This window comes from Macrobrachium nipponense, chromosome 8 (assembly GCF_015104395.2).
Source record: "Macrobrachium nipponense isolate FS-2020 chromosome 8, ASM1510439v2, whole genome shotgun sequence".
Classification (NCBI taxonomy): Eukaryota; Metazoa; Arthropoda; class Malacostraca; order Decapoda; family Palaemonidae; genus Macrobrachium; species Macrobrachium nipponense.
Window position 1 is genome coordinate 70,742,833 of NC_087203.1, and position 22,092 is coordinate 70,764,924.

Below are 22,092 nucleotides of genomic sequence, written 5' to 3' on the forward strand. Positions count from 1 at the left end.
CAGAGGTTCTAAAGTATCAGCCCAAAATAATTGACTAAATTGAACACCTTAAATTTAGATTATAGTATCTCGGATACTGAGGCTCTATTTCAGCCTATCTTCATGTAATTTCAACCGTTTCATTTCTATCCAACCATCAGTTAAGAAAACCCGCTTGCGTCTCTTGGAGCAAGCTTCCGCAGAACTGGTCGTCCGTCCATATGAGATAAAGAAATTAAAGAGTATTGGAGACGAAAATAAGCATTAAAAAAAGTTCCTGTTCATCAATGAACGACGTGACAATCACAAAACTCAAAATTCAACAAAACATAGACAATGCATAACTGAATCTACTTTTAGTTGCTCATAAATGCATATGAGTGATATGACCGACTGCCCGTGACGAATTTCTCATAAATTCAGATGTCCTGTCGTTCAATGCCAGCGGCTGCGCATATGAGATTATTCTTCTTACATATAATTATTATTCTCTTATTCATTTTTACTAGCCCAACAGATATGAGGCGCACCAATTCATTGCATGCATAAGATAAAAGTAGTGGCGGTTCGTGGCTATCATTCATAAGAGTGCTGTCACACACATATATATATGTGTGTATATATATATATATATTATATATATATATATATATAATATTAATATATATATTATATACATGTATCTATATATATATATATCTCATGTATACTGTATAATATATATACATATATATATATATATATATATTTATATATATATATATATATATAATATATATATATAATATATATATACATACATGTATGTATATATATATATATATATATATATATATATATATATATATATATATTATATATTATATATATATATATATTATATATATACACGTATATATATATATATATATATATATATATATATATATATATATAATTCCTTCATATTAACTGCATAAACACACACAACGAATGGACTGACAGAAAATTACGAGAATATGAGGCTATATAAAAATATCAAGTTTATGTAAACTAAGGTAGCATAATCAAAATCATTAAACCATTAAAAGGAATAGAAACTCGAAAGCAAAAATATTAAGATATAAAACTGAGTATGACAGTAAAATAAAATAAAATAGGCCTATATAAAACAAAAATATTAAGATATAAAACTGAGTATGACAGTAAAATAAAATAAAATAGGCCTATATAAAACAAAAGGACTAAAGAACACCCAGCTAAAACAGACACATTTTTCCCATTTACTGCAACTCGCCACCGAGTTGATTATTCTGCATTACATTACATTACAGTATCGTCACTAATTTGATCACTACCACTACTTTAGCACATATTGATTAAGCTTTGACGAATTTCAAAACACCTTACCATCACCTTTACTCGCGGCCTGGCTACCACACTATCACCCTGCCAGCAGAATTAGAACTGCTGAGCACCAACAGTTTTACATAAAAAAAAAGTATTTTAATAATTTTCATGGATTATTGATAATCTATACTTAATTTCTCATATTCATAATTTTGTGCATATATATGAAATCTATAGGAGGGCTGCAGTTCCACAGTGCCTACTGACGAGCCACCACTGCACAGGTCAAAGGAAACAAATAATCACTCGATGTATATAATAACTCAATTATGATAGTCTTGCGAAAAGTATTGTAAACATCCACCTACACAGTGAATTATGTGGTGTTGGAACTAATGCAGTATATTACGTACCGTTTCCTCCTAAAAAGGTTTGCTCCACAGGGCCCTACCATTTCGATTTTGGGAGAACTTTAACGCACCTTCATGTACTTAAGTATACACTCGAATAACAGCGTGGAAATTAACAGGGGTCTTTTGTCGGTTCATCCTTTTACCAGGATTCAAACAATTGCTAAAGGTTCTGCTGCTGACTCACATGCATTCATACACAAAAAGAGGAGATATCACAAAGAAACAAACTTGATGTCAATGTTGGAGCACTAGCGAATGGCCGTTGACGGAAGATAATCGAATTCCGGTATTTAAAGCTATCAAAACGGTTGTTGGCTATCTAACCTTCTATATAAAGTTTGCACGAAGACTCAAATATATTTTCCTAACGTTATTTTCCTTATATTTTAACGAACACATGATAAATATCTTCTCTCACTAGACATTCTCTATGTTAATTTCATTTCGAGGGTCGTCCATGTTAAAGATTAGATCTCTGATCTTGTTTAGGAGCCACCAATGTAACGGTGTCTTGTTCCCGGGTAATTTTCATTGACTGGAAATTTTCCTTTTATTCTTATCGTAGCTTTAGAGTTGGGTGTAAATAAAACCACACTTCAACTCTCGAAAATTTCCCATACTCACTCTTTCTGAAAGACTTGACATAGAAATTTAAGGATCTTTGTTTACAATAAAAAATCCGCTAAAGTTTAATACAGCAATTTCCCGTCACCCAAATGGTCTCTTTAACGCTTCAGAGCTATTTCAGTTTTATATATACTTTGTAACAACCTCTTTTCGTTGGTCATTTGTTTATATTTTCATTTTCTTTTAAGATTATACATCTTCAACATGTCATGAACTTGTTTGGTTTTTCTACTTCTGTACATATAACCCCCCTCTTTTTCTCCTAGATTTAGTAAGAATATCGCAAAAATATTCCTTATCTTCAGTCCGATGTTAACGTTAACCATAGAACCGTCTCCTACAATAAAACTTTGGCGAGCATCTTGGCGTAGCACTGAGGATCTAAAAAGCGAATATGGTGCCTCAGCACCATTCCCATTATTTTGTTAAAAGTACACTTGTTACTACGATATAAATAGTATTATCTTTTAGCATTGTTTCTCACTTAGTATAGAGTTACTCTCTTATTACAGATCTATGATATTTGTGAAATATGGAATCGATCATACTACTTTAATTCCCCTTTCAAGTATAGGTATTGCCTTCCATGAACATCATAGCCTTCCAATGCACCATCTACGAAAGCAACGGCCCATTAAATTATTTTCTTTTTAAGAATTATAATGTTTTGGATAATGTCAATTATTTAATTTCTTTGTATGAATATGTCATTTATGTAGCTTCTAAACAGGCGTCCTAGTAGTGGTGGTCACCCACAGAGGGTCGCCGGCTGTCCCTTTTGGTTTCTCCCAAACATTGGTTCGGCGGGGAGCAGCCATCCTTTTATCGACGTAGCTTTTTAACAGAAGACGACATTTACTCCTACTGACACACCTTCTGCAGGCATCAGCTTAGCGGTGCTACACATTAGCAATCCCGTCCGAAGTAGGTCCCATAGACCTAAGTACGAGGCCGGGATTTCCTTGCTCTATTCGTCGAAGAGTAAAAAAAGTTTTCATTTAATCAGTTTCTCTTGGAATATGGAATCCCAAACCCTTTCTTCACAGGACTGGTTTACACCAGGACAAATTCGAAGGCTTGAGAGAGAGGATATTGAGGGCTTAGGTTCAAAGGCAAGACGAACTACTATTCTACACAATGGAAGACTTTTTTGTTTTTTTTTTTTTTTTTAAGGGTTGCTTTTGCCAAGGTGGCTCGATTCCTCCTGGGAAAGCCAAACCCAAGGCCAAGCTAATATTAAGAGTTAAGTATCGCTGTTTTTAATTTCAAGATTTTTTTTTTTTAACTTTTATTAGAAAAATATTACATGTTATTTACGAAAGTAAGATATTACAAAAAATGACAAAAATGTATACCTACAATATTTACAAATTACCATGGATTGTTTTTATTTTTATTAACTAGGATTTAAAACTTTTTTTTTCTTTGTAACACTAGGTATTATTTGTAGTATTACTTACAAAATTAATACTGGCTATCCAAAACAGAAATTAATGTACTCTTTTGTGAAAATCTTTTCTATTCTTTCTTTGTAATTGTTCTTTAAATGGGCACCTATCATAACAAAATTTGCTTTTAACAAAGGCAACGGTTTCCTCTTTTGTGTAATGTTTCTTTTTACTGACCCAAACATTAATAAATACCCAACAATTAATGCAGTGGTACCATTATTATCCTTTTTCGTCCTATAATTGAAACTGACCATTAATGTTTTAACAAAATTGTCACTATTTATTTTACAAGTATTGAATAACATACTTTTGAAATACCCCTAAGTTGTTTTTATGTGACTACAAAAGTAAAAAATATGCAAGGTGTATTCAACATCTTCACAATGATCACATTTATCACTGTTTTTTGATATTTAACATTTTTAGCCGGTTGTTGGTCGCCAAGGTTCCATGTGCATATTTAAAGGCTAACTCCCTTTCCATGATACCAATGAAAGGTCTGTTTATGCTCTCCCATACCATTTTCCAGTCCAAAAGTGGATAACTCTCTTCAATTTTTGGTGCATTTTCTGGCCTTATAAATTTATAGCAGTCTTTACTATTCAAGTTTGGGAATTTTTCATGCCGAGAAACTTTCCTGATAACATCAATTGCTACTGAATAAAATGATGTTGATAAAAATGAAATCTCATTAATTCCCTTCAAATCTAACAAGAAGCTTATTCTCATTTTGCAATAGAAATTGCTCAAACCTATATCCTTTTTTAATATCACTCAGTGCTGTCGAACTGAAAATCGCTAATGATTTAAAATAAACATTTATTATTCCCAATCCACCTTTTTTCTTTAGACAAACAAAGAAGTATCTCAGCTTACAGGATGGTTAGTACCCCTCCAGACATACCGGAAAATATGCATATTTATTTGAGCAATGTACTTTTTTGAAGGAGGCAAGGTGTGAGAAATATACCAAACTTTGGACAGAACTAGAGAATTAATGATAATAGCCTTCTGGAAAAAAGACCGTTGTCTTGGACTAAGCATAGCTACTGATATTTCAATATTTTTTTAGCGAGGCGAGACCAATTCTCTTCCCACGTCATCTCAAAATCGTTATAATAAACTACCAAGAATTGTTTTACTTTCAACAGTTTTTAACCAACTGAGTTTCGGTTCTCCCATTGACCAAACCCAATTATACTAGTTTTGTCCTTGTTTAGCTGAGTACCTGTCGCAATTTCAAACAATTGTATTTCCTCATAGCACTCTCTAACTGAATCATCAGTTGACAAAATCATAGATGAATCATCTGCATAACCCTGCAGACATATATTTACACTGTTAGGAAGGCTTGGCCCTATTACCTTGTTGTTACTCTTCATTCCCCTATATAAAGGTTCTTGAAATATACAATATAACAGCATTGACATCGGGCAGCCATGTCTTACAGATCTTTATTACCAAAGGAGGAACTAATAAACCCATTTACAAAAATACGACTTTTACAATCCTAATACAAAACTCGAACTAGGTCCAAAAATTCCTCATTAACCCTATCAAAGGCTTTAGACCAGTCTAAGCTTAAGATTGCCAAATTTTGAGTTTTGTTTTGCATGAAAAATTGCATCTCGAATCGTATTATTGCAATTCCCAATTGACCTTCCCTTCACTGCACAATATTGTTCCGGGGAGATAATCTTCCCAGTAACACATCTCAATCTGCTTGCTAAAACTTAAGCAAAGATTTTATAGTCAACATTCAGTAGGGTTATGGGTCTCCAGTTTTCCACCAAGGATAAACCTCCCGTTTTAGCTAATAATTTTATCATACCTAAGGATTGACTATCTGACATGCATTTCATAGTGGCAATGAATTTGAACACCTTCATAATATCAGATTTTATTATACACCAAAACTTTTTGTAAAATTCTATAGGAAGCCCGTCATATCCAGGTGATTTACCTTTCCACATACTCTTGACAGCATCGAAAACCTCAGCTTCCTCTAAATCTCTGCTTAACAAATGTACATCTTCTTGGTCCAAACTAGAATTACAGAAGCTAAGAAAATAGTCTCGACTTTTTTCCTGACCTGCGACCATACTAAATAATATTTCAAAATGCTTTTCAGTAAAAACAGACATTCCCTCTGTACTTTCTATAATGAAACCATCTGGTTGTTTTATGCTGGTAATGCTAGTATGATTTTTCTTTTTCGGCACCAAGAAGATGTGCAGACATTTTTTCACCCATTGTAAGATCATTCAGTTTGGCTCTTATCTTTATACCTTCTAAAATTTCATTCTGGACGTCACAAATCCTATTTTTGAGAAGCTTAATATCGTCATAATTTACACTAGTTTTGTAGTTTATGTCATAAAGATGCCGTAACCTTGTTTGTAGCAAGTCCAGCAAGCCATACTTTTCTTGATATCTTTTTACATAATTTGACAAAGAATTTTTTACACTGTAATTTTGCCCAGTCCCACCATACAAGTATGTTATAAAATGTACCTTTTTTCTGCTCTTTATACAATGCCATACATGCGTAAAATTTCCTACAGTTTCATCAGAATCTAAAACTTTCACATTTAACTTCCAATACCCCGAGCAAATTTCATGTGTGTCAAGTTTTAGCCTCAAAACAACCATACTGTGATCTGAAAAATTTATTGGAACAGTGTCAGCAGATATTATATTATCAAACAACTTGACACTATACATCCTATCTATCCTTGATCCATAGTTTTCACGTATATAAGTGTACTCTGGTATTCTGTTTGAGAATTTGTAATGGTCTTTCAAGGCAAGGTTTTTCACAAGAGTACTCATAGACTTAGACAACAAGGCTTTGCTATTATTACTGCAATCTCTTGTGCTTGTTATGCAGTTGAAGTCGCCCCCAAAGATTAGATAATCATTATTGTCTCAGGTAGTACAAAATTTCATTTCTAAAGAAGTCTTCCATTTCTGCAGATTTACTTGTACCAGACGGCGCATACACATTTATGACAGGTAACATATTCCTTCACCCACAATTCTTCCATTAATGTCCATTTCCTTTGTTAAAAGTTTTACACTTGCTTTAATTATACATAGGTATCATTGTACCTCCTTTTAAATTGATTGACGGATTAAACACTACTCGTAAAATGAGCGAGATAACTTAGAACTGAAAAATCTTTAACATTATGCTCTTGAATTAACAGGATATCAATTTTATAGTACGTGATAAGAGAGAGAACCTTCATTTGCTTATCCACCTCATTTAAGCCATAATATCTAAAGTGGCACCAGAAAGAGCCATTATATAACCGAAAATTAAACTATTAAATTTTCTTTTTCTTTGACAACCTACCTTTCCCATTCATTTTTGCTTCCCTCCTTTTTTCTTTAGTGGATTTTCCTTTAGTGAACCTTAATTTACCTACAGTTTTTAAGTCTAAATTCCACTGACCTGACATCATTTTCCAAATCATCTTCAATATCACTTTCTTTATTTACCTCCAAATCCATATCACATTCTTCAAGCATATCATCCGCAGATTCATCATTCCTATACACTGAAGCCACTACAACAATTTCTTCAAGACTGTCCAGTTCTTCATTTTTATTAACACCAACGGGAGACAGACTTCCAATAGTATAAGGAACACGAGGTTCGTCTCGTGAGCGAGGCCCTTCATCATCAGTTATTTCGATTACTTGAGAAGCACCTTCGGGTGCACTTTCTATTGCAAAAATGTCACTGTCAGTATCCTTTATATCATCATTATTAGTTGTAACATTACAATCCAAGTCTTGTGATTTATCTTCTATTTCAACTGGGTTTCCAGTAACATCAACACTTTGGGATAATGGGAAAGTTACAAGTCGTTCTACTACTTCGCCTACATTATCCATCTGGTCCTTTTCAAGGATGCTAGATTCCTCTTTGTCATTAACAGTATTATTTTCATCAGATGGTGGCTCTGCATTTCCTTCATTATCTTTCGCATGCTGAATATCAGAAGTTTCATTTCCGTACGGTACATCACCCTTATCAGAATCCTTACCAGGCATTGCTGGAAAGTCATTCAAATTGAGAAAAAATAACTTCGGTTCGCTACCCATGTTACAATTAACTGCCATGTGAGAGTCTCTTCCGCATTTGTAACACGTCTTTTTTTGTCCATTGTATAGAAAGACAACATTATAACCACAGCTACTTATGGGGGATGGGATATTTTTCTATATTTCCATTTTCACAGTGCGTGTTCCATTAAGCAGACCACTCGCCCTCCCATGAGAAAAAGTGTCGTCTTAGATGGAGGACTTTTCCATACTGGCTGAGGACACTAATTAAAAGGGAGTCTTCCAAATCAAAGGGTACATAACGTACTGATACATAAGTATATACACTGCTCAAATTAATTACTAGGGCCTTTTCCCCGTCACCAAAATTAATCACTTTGTCTTCATACTCTCCTATAAAGACGTCAAAAACATTGGCCTCAAGAAATTTCACAGCAAATCTGTTATTTGGTATATTCTGAAATCCCCGTATGTCTTTTTCATTTATTTTCAACCTATTGAAAATGACATCACATGCGGAGTCGTGATTAGGGGGACAAGAAAACTTTAAACCAACTGAAGTCTTTGGTTTAAGTTTCATAGGTATAGAGGTGTAGTTTACCATCGCCATTAGGAAGCAAACGCTCCGTTTTCTATGAGGACGTCACATCGCCTGAAACCGACTAGAGGGTCTGGGGCAAACTGTTCTAAATAAAGTCTATGCAACAAACAGGTTAACTTGAAGCACTAACTAGTTCACTGCCATCTTACTCACAAGTTGGAGTCCAAAAACATGAGAAACACCTCAAAATACGGCCTTAAAACCAGAAACAGGAAGGAGCCTTTCAAAGGGGGTTGTAAACCTTCTTTCAAGTTTGATGTTTTCATGAAAGTGTGTTAAAATGTGGTTGGTTATTCTTATAAGGTTATCTTTTAACCGGCAAGTATTTATTATACATTCGGTTATTCAAAATTGGGGTTCACATGTAACTACACGTTTCTAAAACTACTTTATCTTTCCTGTAATTATGATTTGTATTCACTGTCATACCGACCAGTTCTGCAAGGGTCTAACAATGCACGATAGAAGTTATGTCTACTGAACAAGCAGACTATTGTAATGACAGCTCTTTAACCTTGAGCGTCCGTAGTGATCAAATGGTTCACCGTAAAGGTTAACCGAACTGACAACGCAATTCCCCCTTCCCCCACACCCATCTCGTCTCTCACTCTCTGCCTACTGAGTTCCAGCAATTCTGAATAGGCGGCAGAGTTAGTTTTAAAATTGACGAATTGTCACACAGCTAACAAACAGAGGGATTATCGCGCGCAATTCTGAGTATATTATTGTTTAAATTTTCTAAGATGCTTACGACACCACTAGACGTTATTCCACGTCCTTTTTCTATCTTACAGTCTCCAAATAAGATTTCTCTCTGATCGACGACAAAACATTATCAAACAACCCTACCACATCCGAGACAAAGACGAGGTCGAACGAACAGTTGTGCGCGCCCGAGTGTAGTCTGTGAAAACTAAAGAGTATACATAATGAATAATAAAATGAGAATAACAATGATGATGATTATATAGTGTTCTCCTTGAGGAGAAATACCACTTATAACAAATTTGCAATGACTTGTAACTACAAGATTTGCAGTGGAATATTACTTTCACAATATGGAATTAGAAGAGGAAATATCTTAATGTAGGAGCATCCTTGTTCGGTTAAGAACAATCTTTTATGTGGACTTTAAATCTCTCTCCCGCCCCCGTAGGAGGGTAGTGCTGTCAGTGCACCTCATTCGGTGCAATGTAGGCATTACTCAAGGTTCTTTGCAGCGTCCCTTCGGCCCCTACCTGCAACTACTTTCATTCCTTTGACTGTACCTCCGTTCATATTCTCTTTCTTCCATCTTACTGTCCACCCTCTCTTAACAATTGTTTCATAGTGCAACTGTGATGTTTTCCTCCTATAACATCTTTCAAACCGTTTACTCTCAATTTCCGTTTCAGCGCTGAATGACCTTAGTTGCCCCAGTGCTAGACATAACGCCAAAAATCTATAAATCAAAATCAAATCAATCTCCCTCTCTCTCGATTTGGGCTCATACTATTAGTTTTTTCCACCTCTGACCTGTACGCCATCATTTCTGCTCCGTCACAGAAAGTGTGCTTTGAAAACCAATGTCAGTAAGTCAAGTCTTACTACCGATGAATACTGCCAAGTTTTGGAAAACAAGGCTTTTCTTTTTTCAAGCACAAAGTGTGGGAAAAGTGAACTTTGACTTTTTTTTGGACCTTATTATGACTTATTACAAATGATCTCACCAGATAGGTTTTTACGAACACAAGCTTTAAAAGATTTATGATGTGCCAGTGCCACATTTTCAAGACTAAAATCTTGGTTCCGAACCGACGCGTATCGGAGCTCAGGTATTTGACTTTGCCCTCCATCTAGTTTTAATGTCTCTAGTAATACCTGCATTGTTTGTTTGTATGGTGTTTTCACGTTGCATGGAACCAGCAGTTATTCAGCAACGCGACCAACGGCTTTACGTGACTTCCGAACCACGTCGAGAGTGAACTGCTATCACCAGAACTATGCACATCTCTCACTCCTTTATGGAATGACCGAGAATCGAACTCGCGACCACGGAGGTGGGACGCCAACACCATACCAACCACGCCACTGAGGCGCTCGTTCACGTGCATTGTGAATATGCTGTTTTTACCCCAGTTCCTCCATTAGTTTTGCATCCCAGGCCTGCAAGTGTATGCGACATTTAATTCCCCTGAAATCTGAGAGAATTCCTAGTAATTAAAATGCTTCGATTTTAATAATTTATACTTTTTCAATGTATTTCGAAAAAGATATCAGTCTGTACATTAGGACAATCAAACTTGAAAGTTAAGGTACATAAGTATATATTGATATATATATGTTCAAAATATGCTAAGAAAATTAGTAGGTTAATCCTTGACAGCTTTCTGGAATGAACGAGGGCAACATCTATGAACGAATAGGCAGGGGGTTTTATATACATCAAGTGCGTTACATATGGAAGAAATTTTACCTGAATAACTTTTAAGATATTTTGTAATTGAACTGTATTCCTTATTACTTTTCCATATCCGATTTTCATTCTGTATGCCTTTGTTCTTGTCAAAATTGTTTTAAGGTTGAAGGAAAAATGATTGACAACTGACCATGATAGAGCCGAATATCAAAATTGAGCAGTTGCGAGTTTATCACCTCGTGCATATTTGCGATCATGTTTTATGTATTGCACATTTTCATTCATAGCGTGATGGCTGAATATGGAATGCAAGTAACACTATGCATTCAAGTACTGGTTAGTATAAATCTCACACGAGAGAGAGAACGAGAGAGAGAGAGATGAGAAGAGAGAGAGAGAGACGAGAGAGAGAGAGAGAGAAGAGAGGAGAGAGACGAGAGAGAGAGAGAGAGAGACTTTAAAGAAAATCAATGATAGCCGTTGGAAAACACTTAAGCTTTTGCAATCCAAAAATTAAACGATTTCATTCGTAATTGACCTTACGGGAAACTATTGATGTTAATATTAGTACACGTGCAGTATTGTTCAGTCATATTTCACCGAACAGTCTAAATGATCATATTAACATTTCAAGTGAAACCTGGTACCTCCCAAGTATTTGATAAAGATATTATCTGCCGTTTGCCGAGTTTTATTTCTGAACAGATCGTAAGAACTATATAAAAAAAGATATGTAAACTGTATGTAATTCCTCTTCTAACAGATGTCAGTTTGACCAACCTCATGAGACGGCCATAGTTTGACTCCCTGTTGTGACTTCCGTCTTTCGAAATTCTTTGTTCGCCATCCGAGTTCCTGGTTCTTGGTTCCTAAGCGCTCACTCCAGAAACACAGTTGCGGGCACACTTTATTTCCTTGTTTAGATTACTATTATTTAGTTTAACTTTACTTTGTTACTTCGAAATGTTTATTTTAATTCCTGTCTTTTCCAGCCAGAAGTCGCCATTCTTCTTCGATTCTGATTGCTGGCTGAAAGTGATTCAGCCGGTCTTTCGAAAACTGACTCGTGATTCGTGAATAGTTTTCAAATTAGTCTCCCTGGTTAAAGGGTGGTGTGCGAGTCTTCGTAAGTGGTTGAAAGTAAATAACCGGGATTTTAACTTTTGTGTATACAATGATGTCATATATTCTTATAAAAAAAGTTAGAATATTATTGCATAAATGTGTTTGTTAACACGTTATTGCTCTTAAAGAATGTTTTTAAAAGTTTGGATTATTCATATCGGCTGCCTAGCCTACGCGTGCACGAAACCTACTCGCAAGTGTTTTTTTTTTTTTTTTTTAAGATTAAGACAATTTTATTTAAATGCAACATTATCGAAGTTTAGTGAACACTGAGGTCTTGGTATTCCAATTTGCAACAAAATTTTGACTTTGTCTCCTGACAGATACCATAGATATATATTAAGACGCACTACTATGAGATACAGGGCCTCTGTAACACGGTTTTTTCGCAATAACTTTTTATCTATGCATTTCATAAATATAACGCTTATTCAGAATACATATCATATCAACACATAAATTTTGAGTGTATTCTGCACTAAGTAGGTTGAATACATTTGGTACTTATAATGTAAAAGTGACCTTTTTTGAAGACGGGCCAACTTACTCAGAGAAAAGGTTTCGAACGCACTCGTTACGTAACTTATGACATCGTTTCTTCCCTCTTTCTCGATGGATGATTGGCTATACGTAACGAAGGCTAAACCTCTGGCAACAATGACATACAAATTTAAATACAAGCAAAGCAGTACACCTTTATGAACTCTGGAACCTCCCCACTGATAATTGTCATAATGAACAAACCAACAAAATATGTTAATAAATACAAAAACATTTCTATTATTAGTCTAACTCCCAAAATAAGTTTCCAAAGAAATTACAGTCTACTTTATAGGTCACAATCAGATTGACAAGATGTAGGGAATAGTTGGTAATTACCAAAAACATAGACAAGCTTGATTTGATAACTGCTATATCCAATGTCAAGCAATTTTTATTTATTGGCTATCTACCTATTTACTGAAAAAAATAGCCAGTACCGTATATTGGCTTTAAACCTTCACCAATAATTATCGTCAGAATGGTGACTTCATGAGGCTCCACCCACTTTCGTCTCGTTATAATTCAGGATAACACTGAAGGCTACCATGGGCATTGTTGGATTAGAAAATTTCACTTCTGCCTATAAAAACTAATTTCTCGAGTAGTTGTAAGAAGTGCTAAATGATCCTCAAGGATCACAGCAGTTGGTCTAAACGTGTAATTCATGTATATTACTGCTATACTGTTGCGGCACTACTGCTACAGTAGTATTACTACGCTAGCACTGATACCTCACCCACATCTATGGATCGTTCCGCCATTCATAAAGTCTTTGGGTTTCAGAGCCGATGGCATTTCTGTCTGGTGGATGGGCGGGGCAACATTTAGTCAAGAGGTGTTTGTTTACCTTGCTTACGTAATGAATGTTTTTCGACTCTTGGCTTGTAATCATTGGCCATGGCGTCGGCTAGTTCATTTTTACTCTATAAAAATCAAAACTATCGGGTTTAGGTTATTGATAATGCTGACAAAATTTGTGTGTGGTTGTAAAATATACATATGTCAACTTTCCGCCACATCCGATGCTTTGACAAGGAGCGAAGTCTAAAAAACCGTGTTACAGAGACCCTGAATCTCATAGTAGGTAAATTAAGACAGTATATTAAAATTGATCGATTGAGTATAGTCATACTATCTGGCTGTACAGGATTACGGACGTTATGAGGAATTTTATTCTTTGTAATCTGTGTGTTAAGAGTTTGGCTCAAAAATTGGTGCTGATAACAGAGTTGTGGAAATATTTAGACTCAGATTTATAGACTTTGTGATGTAAATTATGTGGAGTTGATGGAACGAACAGCCAGCTCCTCCACTAACACTGCACTGTCACTTTTTGCCTTGTCCATCAGGACTTTCACTGATGAACCAAGCTGTTGCATCATCTGAACAGAGAAAAATTTTTTTTTTTCAAGCTTTTCTTCTAGACTAGCGATGGGGTTGGGATCGGAAGTGTGAGAGCCTGAAACTTGAGAAGGTGGTACACCTAGAGAACTGGTAGTGGAGCAAGAGAAGTAACAGGAGCATTCAAACCCGATGATCTCCGACTAGCTGATTTCGAACTAGTTCTAGCTAAAGCTTTTCTTTTCTTATCTCAATCTAATTTTCTTAAATGAGATTCTTAGTTCCTCCACGTTCTGTCATCCCAATCTGCACATTCATTACACCTTAGATCCATACAGCATACTCGCCCACGACACGATAAGCCCAAGGTATGTGCTTATCATGTCAGTCAACTTAGTCTTGCAACTATTCGCACAATACCTAATGCTAGCAACATTACGAGTCCAACATGTCGAAGAAACAAGTCGGTAAATAAGTCCAAAAACTATCTACTGTAGTTCTTTAGTAACAAGAACCTAAAACTAAATAAACGTCGCTGAATCAGCCAACGCAACGTAAATAATACTTCACAAAATGTTGAAAAAACAAAACGAAAAGTAAAGTTCAAGAATTAGCTGCAGCTGACAACCAGTCAGTCCATAACCATCTTTGCCAGTGGTTCCTCTCTCACCCCGAAAATGGGCGGGAGTCATTGCTACCTAACCAAAACAGAACAGAAAATTAGCGCAATCCGCAAATTTCGGAAATTAACTGCCAGGCGAGTGAAACTCTTAGCTATTTAATTACCGGGTAAGTCCCATAATTAAAATGACAATGCAGGCTTGCAGTGTTGCAGAAAATTGTGGTCGACTGTCAGTTAGTAATTTTGTCAGTCTGTCTGCATAAGAGGGCTGATTAAGCTCTACCCACAGATAGAACACTACTCTCTCATGCCTTTCCTCATAGACTCTGCAAGCTCAATTCCCTAGCCTTTGAGTTAAAGTAAGAGGTAATGACTGATATGTCATGTGAACTGGCAAGTATCAGACTTCCAAACACAGACATACAACCTCTTCTCTCTCCGTCAGGTATTGGCAAGTATCTACCTACATTCACTGACTTCCCAATCATGCAGCTTCTTATGCATTCTACACCAGCAATAAGTGGGATGATGAGAGAGAGACTCATTCGCAAAGCTTTCATGTCTCTAATCTCACATGCGAGCCAAACTCACTTGACCATACATACCTCTCTTATTCTTGGTACAAGGAACAGGGAAAGTGAATGATTATTTTAAGATATCACACCATCAGCAGCAATAATGGGACCAAACAATCTTACAGAATCATATACATATTGTACATCCCTTAATTAATGACTATAGTGTGTTTACTTTTCTAAGATCGGTTTGGTGGGGCCAGGTAGAAAAGGCAGAGTTGTCATATCTACGGGTATGTAAGTCCCATTAAATGCTTCCCGCAGATATAATCCTTCTTAGGAGGATTCGATTTAGACCTTGGGAGTCGAGGGAAAGGGTTTTCCTCCTCCCCTTTAACTTTTTTTTTTTCATTCCCGATTCTATTTACTTTTTCTTCTTTCTCTTTCTATAATTACAGACGCACTGAATGGCCTGTTGGCTCCGGTGTTTGGACTTGAAACATAAATTCATAAGTCAATCGATCTATTATGCCCTTGGAAAAGACAACCACTCATTTCTTCTTTGCATAATATTTTGATCAAGATCATCCAAGTCAGTCACAGGACTCACTTTCTCTTTTCTTTTTTGAAACGCGGGAGATTTTACTATATTTCCTGCCTCTCTTGCTTCTTAAGTCTACAAATAGTCATTTCTGACACTTTTGTTGCTTCAGATGTTCTCTGGATAGCCTTCGAAGCATCAGTTACAGGACCTTCATGATGTTTTTATAAAATGAAGTATTTCAGGAAATTATAGACTAGAATTTCCTTGGCCTCAGGTTTACGGGAGTCACTTGGGCTACGCTTTCCATACTTATCACAGTGGGTGATTGAGTGTGAGTATCCTTTAATGATATTGACTATGACCCTTTAGATCCTCTTAAAAATCATAGTTCCCCTAAACTCTGATCTGGCAACGCCGCAGAAAAAATATGCCATATATCTATTTTCATTAATGAAACTGAGGCTTTAACGAATAATATAAGAAATAAGATATATTCAAAATATCTGATTCAAACAAAGAACTACATTTCAAGAAATGAAAACTATTTCAATAGACTCCATGAAGCTAATATGATGACCATAACATGGAAATTGGCAACGTATGATATCTGTACAAGCCACACCACAGCGATCTTAGAAAAGTAAACATACTATAGCAAAAACACTATTCGATCTCCATATAGCAGGATTTAAAACTGACGGCATTGAAGCATTAGACCAAAATAGTAACATTCTTAGAAAGTGGTCGTGAATTGTTAATGAAAGATACAAATAGAGATCTAGGCCTATCTAAGTAGTACCTCAACGCCCTGACTGGACATAAAAACCTGTCTGGCTCTTGACCACAAACAAATGAAGCTAATGAATGAATATTATATTCCCTTGGAAGAGGTCTGGATTCAGTCTCAGTTTTTGCCCTACATTCTGGCAAATATGAAACTACCAATTTCTCCCTTCATTGCCACAACTGATGAAAGAGCATGAAGCTCACCATATAAGGTGGTGCCAGTAATGCCGTCAAGCCTTCATCCGAGTCCCATTGGGGGTGGTGAAGGGATCTCCTAGGGGCTTTGCCTAAAATGAATGACGATCAGAGTCCTAGAATACATCCTTATACCAGAATCTAAAAACAGATGCCAACATCGCCTTGTAACCCTGAATAGTAGACGGAAAACCTCTTATGTCTCCAATGAAGCAGAATATCAGCTACTTTCTACACTGTGGGAACTGATGCTCTACTGCATGTCTACTATTTCTACATCAAGTGTGGTATACTCTCCACTTATGCTGGTAGTTTACATTTGTGGTATTTTGTCTAGGCCTGGAGACTTGTTGGGCCACCTGCGCAGACATGCCCCTTGCTTGAGCGAAACGCTGGTAGTCTCCAAGCAACTAGACGAAGCACTTGGGGGTTGAGATGAAATTTGTGCCAATGGGGCTGCCTTAAGAGGTCCCGTCTGACAGGCAGCCTCACTAGTACTTCTGCTGACATCTCCCAGAGATCTATCCACCACTCCTTCTGCTGACATCTCCCAGAGATCTATCCACCACTCCTTCTGGGGCCACCATGGAGCATATGAGCATGACACTGCAATGAGATGATGCTCTTGTCTTGTTCAAAACCTGTTAAAGAATGAGGATTGGGGGGTATGCGTATGCCTCCAGGTGCGACCAGTTCTGAGCATAGCATCCACTCTTGCTGCCATAGGAACTTGATGCTGAAATAAACTTGAAGGCAATAATTTAGAACTGTAGCAAAAAGATCCACTGTTGCTGGCCAGAAGTGAACAAGGTGATCTACCACCTCTTATGCTACTGTCCACTCTGTACTGATAATCTGATCTGATCTGCTGAGGGCATCTGCAACTATGTTCTTGCTCCCCATCACAAATTGAGGAAGCAGTGTGACCTGATGGACTTCGGTCCAACAAAGGATCTCTTGAGCCAGGCAATTTAGAGCCTGTGATTTGGTGCCGCCTTTTTTTCTCAGGTATGATATTGCCATGCAACTGTCTGAGAAGACGGCCACCACGCCAGAGCTGCACTGTTGGCAGAAGTGATGAAGACCTAGTTGGAGTGCCTTCAGCTCTCGCCAATTGATGGACTTTTCGTGCTCCTTCTTTGTCCATCTCCCTGCCACATACGGACACCCGATCTCCCTACTACTGCTCCCCAGCCATGATATGAGGTGTCGCATGACAACTGCAGATCTGGGAAACTTGATCTCAGAGACACTCCTTGAAAGAGATAGTAATCCATTGCCCACCATTGGAGATTCTCCCATATCTCTAAGTCCCATGGAATTCTGATTGCCTGGTCCTCTCAGTGCCACTTTCTGTGAAGCATATGTTGCAATGCCCGAACCTGACATCTCCCAAAGGGGAATAATGCTATTAATGAATTCAGATAACTCAATAAACAAAGCCACAGAGATACTGGGGGACTTTCTTGACCCAAAAACTCTCCTATACAGGTTTGAATTGTATCTATTCATTTCTGTGTTGGAAAAGCCTTCAAAACTGTAGTCTGAATCCTCATTCCTAGATACAGTGGAACCTCGGTTTTTGTCATAATCCATTCCAGAACCTCCCACGAAATCTGAAATGTACAAAAACCTAAACAATAATTCCCATAGGGAATAATGCAAATACAATTACCGTACATAATGCATTCCAGACCACCAAAAATATTAACAAAAAATACATTTTATAGGGAATAAACAGATTTACAAGCAGAGAATAAAGAGGTATAAATATGACTAATGAAATGAATAAATGAACATTTAACATCCCTCTTACCTTTATGGAAAACACTTGTTAGCATATGGAAGACTGAGAGGAGGGTAGAGGAAGGAGGAGAGGTTATTGTTTGGAAGGGGAATCTTCTGGAGGGAGGTATCAAGGACCTATTTGGGGATGCTTCTCTTAATTTTTTACTGGCACTATCTGAGGTTACTTCCCCACTTCGTTTTTTACTGGCACTAGGACCAGCTTGAGAGTTACTGGACCCCTGTCGCACAACAAAGTTCTCCAGACATTTGTTTCCAGCATTTTTTAAAAATTTGCCTAAAGCTAAACACAGCAATGTCATTAAACATGTTGGAGACATGGAGACATGGATTACAACTTCTTTGTTGGAATGATAATTTTCCATCAAAAGTTTTTACATCATTCCAATTTGCAAACATGCTCTTAATCCCAGCAGTGGGCACATTAAGTATACCCATTCGTTTTCTGAAACCAGCCTCTGCTGACCTTAAATTCACTAACAGCAGTGATTGTTGTAGGCATTTTCTCACTGAGAAAATGCAACTACCTCCAACACCTTGCCGAGTTCTTTCTTAAATTCTTTGGCCCATGATGATGGCTTATTTAGCTTTTGCACTCAAATAAAAAACACAAAAAGCACAAAAACAATGAACACAAAGCAGAATGGGTCACAAAAGACGATGGGATGCATTGTTTGGGTACTCAATATGGGGCCCGGTCACATGCTGGGCCCCTTGGATGGAGTGTTATCAAGTGTGTGAAAACCAAGGAAACATATGCTAACTGACAAAATTTTGTAGAAAAAGTGTCTACAAAAACTGGAACATAAGAAAAGAGAGGCGTATGAAAACCGAAGTTTACTAAGTATTATCAATGACTGATTCCAGCCCAAGCTAGGGAATACTACCATATAAAAGGCAATGGTTTGTATTTCTTTACGAAAATATTTAGATTCTACAGTATAAATTTCATTTAAGAAATACCAGACAGAATTGTTAGTGTAAAAAAATGTCAAGGGAAATAGCGTAAGTAGAAATACTTTACATTTTTAGCACCTTGGGCCCCAATGATTTTGAAATATTTAAGTCTGAAAATGGTCCTGGATATTTCTAAACTATCTTTATAAAATGGAATGTAAAAATCTGTATCTACTGAAATAATTGTCAAATTTGTTGCACTTCAAATTAGTGAACGCTTTTAAGTGGTCAAAAATAAGAGTAAAAGTGATCTCAAATGTAAAATAAGAAAGCCCAACCAGTTTTCCTGATAATTCTGGAAGTGATTCGGTTAACTTGAAATGGTAAGAACATCATATTGAAATGTGTGCAAGTCCTGAAAGGACAAACTTGAAATGGTAAGAACATCATATTGAAATGTGTGCAAGTCCTGAAAGGACAATTAGAAAGAATAAGCTTTTTAGTTTTTTTAAGCAACTGAAGTTAATTTGTTTTTGTTGCAAATGTTTGGTGGACAGTAATGGGTGATCAAAGTGGTAAATCATACCCTAGCCTAGGGTCAGGATTCAAAGGGAAGGCAAGGCTGCCACCATGGAGATGAAAGGCCCTTCATTTCCTTTTGTTGATGGAAGGTACCAAATCAAAGATATTGTGTAAGCACACAAATATAATCTATGATTTATGGTGCCTCATGTCAGGTTAAGTAGGAGTAAGGGGGGCCAAGACCTGGAAGTGAAACCCCCTTCAAGGCAAAACTTAGTGCCATAAGTTAGATGTACCTCTGTATTTCACTCTACGCTTCATACACCATAGATTATGATAGGTAGGGAGGTCTACCAATCCTCTGACTTTTACCACACCAGTGATGGCACCATAAGATTAGTTTACAATGCATTATGTATGTATTTCTCTAGTTCCCAGTTCCCAAAATTGGTCCCTAATTATCACTGCTCTATTAAGTAGTATTGGAACGGCTGTTGTAACACTAAAGAGTTAATGATTTAAAATTTCATCAAAATAAGTAAAACCCACAAGCAATTTAAATTTCATATTTCTAGTAGGTTTGAAAGTATACTTTATAGTCAGGCTCTTGCCTGGCTGACACCGAACCAATTGGCTTAGCTCAGATGGTACCAGACCCTATCTAGCCTTACCTGCCTAGGGTATATAGCAAAGAGGATACCACACCATGGTTTGAATGATCAGATAAAATCAAATGTCTCTGGCTACTGACTTTACATCTGGTGAACTTGTAAACATGACAGCCAAATGTTAGTCTACTTTTGCTTCAAATCTGTTGACCTTGGAAGTACTGACACAAAACAATTACTAAGAAAATATATTACAGAATTGAATGGTTATTGAATATACTATTTAAGAAAACATACAAAGGCTAATTCACTTTTTATCTATACAAGTGTGTACAGGCTATAGGGTAAATGACTGAGTGGCGACATAGCAGCCACTGATCCTGGAATGCAGCATCAGTTAAGAGTTGTGGCCTATCCAGACAGCACACCGAGACTGATGTGTTCCTCTCAAAGTAAGTTTTCTTTTGAATAACAAAATAATGGCATAATTCAAGTGCTTTTTCGGGAAGTGGTCACATTCCGAGAGAGGTGGCTGCTATGTTACTGCTTGGTCATTTACCCTATTCCTACTTACTAACGTTGCCAAGTTGAAAGTATGACTTTGCAATGTTTTAGTGCGTACTATTTTGTAAGTTTCTGAGATTTATTTTGGCAGAAAATTAGTTTTAGAGGTACTAGAGCCCCCTTTACTATATAATATTAGGTATGTGAAACCATATAGGGACACTCATGTTTCTGGGTGGGGGAAAATCAGAAAAATATGCGATACAATAGGTACAAGGCTGCATTTCACCTAATACTGCCCCTCCTTGTCCCCACCACTAACCTGAGGCACTGTAAATTTGAATAACTATGGTAGAGACCTTACATAAGGCATTGGGTCCTTACCTGGCTAGTGTGGGGGGTGGGGGGTGGGGTGGAGGAGGGTTCACTTCCCTGGATCCCCCACCTATGCTAAGGCATCGCAAACTCAAATAAAAAGTGGAATAACCACTGGTTCCATGCAATGTAAAATCACCATACAAACACTAGGGATTGGTGGGTCAAATGTATTCTGCCATGTTTAGTAGTACTAGCCCCTGGGAGGTTAGGCCTACTAATTACAGTCTACCAAGAAAACATAACGGTAAATTGTTGATAGCAACCAAAATTCTATAGAAATAGTAATTTTTCTAGATATACCCTTTGCTGAGCTATTACTTACATCTAGGTACCAAAATGGAGTGCCCAAGAATCGAAATTGCGGCTACTGAGGTGGCTGGCCAAGGCCATACCGATTACGCTACTGAGGCACTTATAAATCCCTAGCCTATTCGCAGGACCATTCCATGCAGTCCGTGGGGTTATTGGTTAGAATTACCTAAGTGGGAAGGAAACATTAGCCTCACTAAACACACCTAACCTAACCTATAATATGGGGACACAGAATCCTTACTTGGCTGGGGTGAGGGGGTAGTTTGCTGCCACCCACCTGAGAACACGGTCTCTCTGTGAAAACGCTCAATAACCTATTAGTACTTTAGTTTAATACAAATTGCGTAGGCTAAGTACAGTGAAAACATCACACTTACCGACTACGCGGCAAGGCTCTACAAGGGGTACAAAAATAATCCTTCCCACCCTCCACTACTACAGTCACTATGCTTGGAATGTATGAACCTACAACAATTTAGGCTACGTAGTACTTGGGCTACACAATGATAGAACCCTTTGACT